Here is a 6,426-nt window from a genome sequence, read left to right on the forward strand (position 1 = left end):
TGGACAATGCAGACTATATAGGAGTGACTTTTTTAGTGTCTCCCCCACCAAATCAGAGGCCCTATGGAGGATGAAAAAAAGGGTATTGAGGATTTTGTGAAATTGTGACGCTGTGTAGTTGTCAACCTACTATTGGTTTGAAGTAGCAAATGCTCTAAAGCAACCTACCAGAAACCAAGCATTTTCATAGACTTTGCATAATATAACTTTGACCTCTAAAATACTTGCAAAATTATTGATAAAAAGAAGCTTAATGGGGTAAGGAAGTGCTAGAAATAGGAGATTTCATTTTCTGCTAAACACTTTGGTGAAGGTTAGTCAGTGATGAGGGAAGGGAAAGAAAATGAACACCAAATGGGATAAAATTGAAAATGATATTTGAAACAAACGAAAATATGCTACATTTCTTGCCAAATGTTTTGTTGGAAACTTGGAAAGATAAAATGTTCCCTCCTGAGGATCTTTACTTTTGGCTGTTACAAAAAACACCATCTGAACACCATAAGGTGACAGACAGACAGAGCTGGGGACAGTTGGATCACTTATCCGTAAGGTACCATCAGTTGCCTTTGAATCTTTGGTATCTACATTTCTTTGCTTAACCAAACAAGGAAATAATTGGATTTGTAAACACAATGCAATGGAGGAGACTATCCAAGATGAATATTAATCATCAGTGATTAATCATCAGTAAGGTTTAAGACTCATCCTCAGAATTTTAAATTTATGAGTGTTGCCCCTTTTGGGATTGATGAAGATAGCCACACAGAAAGCTGATGATTTGAAAGTTGAAGCTGGAGCTCTCATCTATAGAGAATGGAAAATCCTTCTGAAGTATATACAATATTGTAGGTGCCAGCACCCTGGATTTGTGATTTGATAACTAGCAATGAGCCATTCTCAATGATACAACCCTAAACCACACAATGGTAGGTATCAATAAAAGTTTGAGTGCCTATGGCCCTTCTGTTAAGAAGGAGTGAGGTCAGAAGACAAATGTTAAGTAGTGGAGAGCAATATCCAAGAGCCAAAAGTTCAACTTGGAGGGTACAATGTCAGCAAAGTAGAAGATACTGTAGAATTAACCAAAATGCAAGTAAGGAAACAAAGATAACTTGCTGTGGCTACACCTATGCCTGAGTCCATAATTAGACTGCATTATTATTTAAATGGAGAGCTTTGCCTTTACTAGTTTATAGCTTAAATAGGTCAGTTTCACCCTTTACTGAATTTTAATTTGTCATGCTAAATGAGATCCTTTAGAATTAGCCACTTTCTATCCACAGTGACTATTTTGATTTTTAATTAAAGCACAAATCATTTTGGAAGCATCATCACATGGATGTATATAGACTAAAATCTCTGGCATACATATCGTATTGCTTCTCCACATAAAATATGGGAGATTTAGAACTAAGTCACAGGATGCAGTAACTATATATAATTCAAGAGTAAATTGTTGATCTGTTACTGGGCTTTGGAGGAGACAGATCCCTGGTCCTGTGACATTCAATAATTTTAAACCCCAAAATAGCTGCAATGCCAGAGAGACTTTCCAATAAAGATAACAATTCAGCAGAACTCACTGATAAAATGGAAATGGTACTTTCAGGAGCATAATTGATGACAGTTCTGGAGGGAAAGGGAGGGAGCATATTGCATCCAAGAACATATTGTGGTTGTGCATTTAAGGCCAATAACAAAATCGTCAAATTGGCAAACGCCTATTGATAAATGGTCCAAACATCATAAATCTCTCTGCTATAGCAAAGCAAGCTGCCTGATATCCTCATGGAAAAACCCACTGAAAATATGGGGACCAGCGAAGAAACCAGCCGCCATTTACCTTGAGAATGCTGAAGGAGCATAATGAATGTTGTTACATCTGGGAATATAAAAACTGGGAATACAGAAGATTGGGATCCTCATTTTCAGAATAATGTTTGGATATTTATAGATAAAGGGATTGGCCAATCACCTTGGTGTGATCAATAAAATGAGTCCTCAATAACTGAATAATTAAGCTAACTCTGTAGGGAATGCTATTTTGGAAATCTTTGTAGGAATTCTTAAGAATAATCAAAATAGGTTGTGTAGATGCTAACCTAGAAAACTCTGTGTTGACACAAAAGAAATCTGGAATGCAAAGCCCCCTGGGACAGCTGGTATGTGAAATAAATGAGCATAGAGGTGCTCAAGCTATGGGATGGTGGGTAGCAAAATGAAACATTTTTTTTTTTTTCTCATGAGGTAAAACAATGTCCAGAATGCTAAGAGGATGACCCACTTCTTTCGTCATATTCACACCATTTTGAAAGAACCCCTACTAAGAAATGCGAAGAGCTGTGTTTAGAGTTTTGAATCGCCAAAGTTCATGAGTCAGAAACAAGTTTTTGGCAAACACAGGGAAGGGCATTTAGTCAGTGGGTGAGGACATTTGCTTCCCCTAACATCGGAAAAGCTCCTACAGTTCTCGAACATTGCGTTGAGCACAAGTCAAGTAGAAATTGTTCATGTCTACACACATGTGCCAAACTTCTAATACTTACCTTTTGCATAATTCTTTTTTAGTGAATACTTTGCTAATATTCCTGACAAATGCAAAAATAGTAGGTTGAGTCAACAGGGAAAGAACAACCTTTAACAGGAATACAAATGAAAAGAAGAAATGGAATGTGGGTGGTACCTGAATGATGAACTAAATCTCTATAGAGTCTTAGCCTTGTCAAAAGATAATAGGTACTGCTTAGTGCTTTATAATTGCTTCTTCTGCAAAAATTGCAAAAGAATTTGTCAAGTGAAAATGTAAAGTCTTTTATCATCTCAAAACATTAAGTTGCTAATGTTAGCAACTTACAAAAAGGTCCAATTTTTTTTCCTTAAATATTTTTCTAAAATTCTCTCAGAACTCATTTTCCTTTCTTCCTCTTTTTCTCACCATTTATATTATGTTTTAGTACATGGCGTTTTAAGTTCAAAAGAAATGATCTGTTCAAAGCCCTTAAAATGAAAAGTATAAACATGTATATAGCTTTTTCCTTTACTCAAGGGCCACTTTCACTTTCAACTATTCAGGTGCATTTCTGGTTTGTATTTAGAAATAATAAGGTATAATTCAATGGAATGACACAGAGGAAGCAAAGCAATCACAAATATAGTATGACTCATCATTTGCTTATGGAAGGTGCAACCAGTATCCACTGGATCTAGGCATCAGCTGACCAGCAGTCAGCTTTAACCACCAGTTTCATGTAACTACTGAGTACTTGAGAATATGCTGCTCTGAATGAACAGGTATGGCTAATGCAAAATGCACACTGCTGTTGATGACTTAAGCTGAAATATTGTAAAATCTTTATGTAATTTTTATATGGAGATGTGTTGAAATTACAACATTTTGGATCTATTGGACAAAGCAAAATATGTTATTAAAATCAATTTCAGCTTTCTTCTACTTTTTATTTCTTTATTTAAAAAAGATTTATTTATTTATTTATACAAGAGCCAGATGCACGAGAGGGTGAGAGGATTCACCAGAGACAGAGTGGGGAACAGAATAGGCAAACTGATGAAATACACTGCTGCGGGGAGCAGCGGGCACGACAGGAGATGTCTGCTGCGCCATATGGGACCCTCCCCGGCCAGCTGGGATTGAACCAGCTCTGTAGAGGCTGCAGACAGCTTCACAGCACAGCACTCAACCGCCTGCGCCACCAGGGGAGGCCTCTCTTCTACTTTTTAAAGTGTGACTAAACTTTTTAAAAAAGTGTTGCATTGGTTTATAACAGTATATAAACTTTAGATGTGCATCATATAAATCAACATGTGCATAAAAAAATTTTAGTTCACCACTAAAAGTCCTTTGCTACATAATTGCTCCCTTTTATCTTATTTCCCCACTTTATGTGATTTATTTACTTATCTATTATTTATTTATTATTTATTTATCTGATTCTACCCCTTCCTTTAAAATTTCATATCATATGTGGTTTGCATTTGTATCTGACATGGTATTTTCCTTCTGCCCTGTTGGTAGAGAGCAGGTTGTAAATTGCCTTTAAAAAATAATGTGCTTTGGGCCTCCCTGGTGGCACAGGGCATTGAGCACAGCGCTGTGAAGCTGTCCGCAGCCTCTGCAGTGCAGGTTTGATCCCCAGCCAACGGCGAGGGTCCCACATGGTGCAACAGACCTCTCCTGCTGCGCCCGCTGCTCCCCTCAGCAGACCCTCATCGGTCTGCCTGTTCTGTTCCCCACCCTGGCTCTGGTGAATTCTCTCACCCCCCCACCCACCCACCTTCCCACCACACCCCCTCCCCCCCGACTGTACCCAGTGCTTGTATAAATAAATAAATAAATCTTTAAAAAAGCCCTTAGATCTTCTCTGTTGATCTTGACTGTTAAATAGAGTATATAGTTAAGATTTATTTCTAAGTGTTCCCAAAAGGGCCAAACTAGGGTCACACATCACTGCACTGGAATTTTTAACTGAACACATAATGGAATTTTGGAATAAGAACTAGAGTTAGATATCTTATCCAGCTCCTTTCCCCTCTCCCACTCCTTCTTTAGTTTTTTTTTTTTGTCAGATTAGGAACTGAATTCTGAAATGTTAAATGACTTGTCAAGACCACAGCGCTGATTATGCCAGAACTGAACTCCGGCTCTAAACTCTCTGTGCATTGCAGTGTCTTTTCTTTTGGTTTGGCTTTTTACTCTGCGCCATTTTATTTCCTTTAAGTGCCTTTTTAATGAATGCAAAATAAGGGTGTTTCCAGTTTTCTCCTTGTAAATAAATGGAACTTTCTTACATGCATTAAATAGCTTTGAATATAAGCTAGGTGGAACTTAGTTTGCTTATAATGATAATGTTCAACATTATAGATTCTACTACACATAACCCGTTTTAACAAATCTACACAGCTTCTTACATTTGGGTGAAATTTCTAAACAAGAAATGTGTGAAGAGATTTCATGCTACACAAATGGCCATAATGGGGGTGGAAATAATTATTTTTATAATATTCCTTTGAGCCTAAAGGAGAGTAGAAGGAATGAACTCAGAGATAGTCACAGTGACCATCATTTCAGAGCCAAGATGATGAACTGCACCTCCGTGAATCAACCGTGTCCTTTTCCTGTTGTTTTCCAGGCTTATTCTTTTCTCTTTTTTTCTTTTAAAGATTTATTTATTCATTTACACAAGAACCGGGGTACAGGCCACATGCGCAGGAGGGTGAGAGGATTCACCAGAGACAGAGTGGGGAGCAGAACAGGCAGACTGACTGAAATACACTGCTGAGGGGAGCAGCGGGTGAGACAGGAGAGGTCTGCTGCGCCATGTGGGTGTCTCCCTGGCCGGGGTTTGAACTCGTGCTGCAATGATTGCGGTACAGGGTTGTGCTTAAACCTTGCGCCATCAGGGAGGCCCCGCCAGGCTTTTTCTAAACAGCGTTCTCTGCTGCCCTCTAGAGGTTCTAACTGCTAGTAGCAGGGTGGCAAAAAGAAACATACTTAGGGTTAAGAAGGTAATTTTTTCTTCCTTCAATGTCAAAGAAAATATGACATAACATTGAATGAATCAATCATAGTTTTAAACCAAATGAAAAATGAATTAGGGGCTTCCCTGGCAGCACAAGGGGTTAAGCACAGCACCGTGAAGCTCTCCGCAGCCTGTGCAGCATGAGTTCGATCCCGGCCGGCCGGGGAGCAACCCACATGGTGCAGCAGACCTCTCCTGTCTGGCCTGCTGGCTGCTCCCCTCAGCAGGGTATTTCAGTCAGTCTACCTGTTCTGTTCCCCACTCTGTCTCTGGCCTGCCCCCCACACCTCTGTTACCGATAAGGTAACATATAAAAACACGTATTGTGCTAGGAAACCTCCAATGAGAGAATATTGAACTGAGTGTCAAAAAGAGTTAAGAGTTTGCCTGCATTCTATGGAAACAGGCAAAGTAGTAATTTACGAGGATAGCAGCAGCAGATGAGGCCAATAAAGGTGAAAATCGCATATGTTCTGCTAAACCTCATAGACGATGAAGAGCAATGAGCTGACTTTAGACAGAGGAGTAATTTGGATTTGTGAAAGATCACTCTGGCTCCATTTGGGAATGGAGATGGGAGAGATAGGGAGTAGTAAGGATTAAAAGGAGACCCTTGCAATTATTCACGTTAGACATGTGTGCTTGGGGCCTCGCCGGTGGCGCAGCGGGTTGAGCACGATGCTATGAAGCTGTCCGCAGCCTCTGCAGCGTGGATTCGATTCCTGGCCGGCCAGGGAGCTCCCCGCAGGGCACGGCAGACCTCTCCTGTCTCGACTGCTGCTCCCCTCAGCAGTGTACTTCGGTCCTTCTGCCTGTTCTGCTCCCTGCTCTGTCTCTGGTGAATCCTCTCACCCTCCCACGCCTTTGGCCTGATCCAGCTATTGTA

The sequence above is a fragment of the Talpa europaea genome (assembly GCF_964194135.1).
Source record: "Talpa europaea genome assembly, chromosome: 10".
Taxonomy (NCBI): Eukaryota; Metazoa; Chordata; class Mammalia; order Eulipotyphla; family Talpidae; genus Talpa; species Talpa europaea.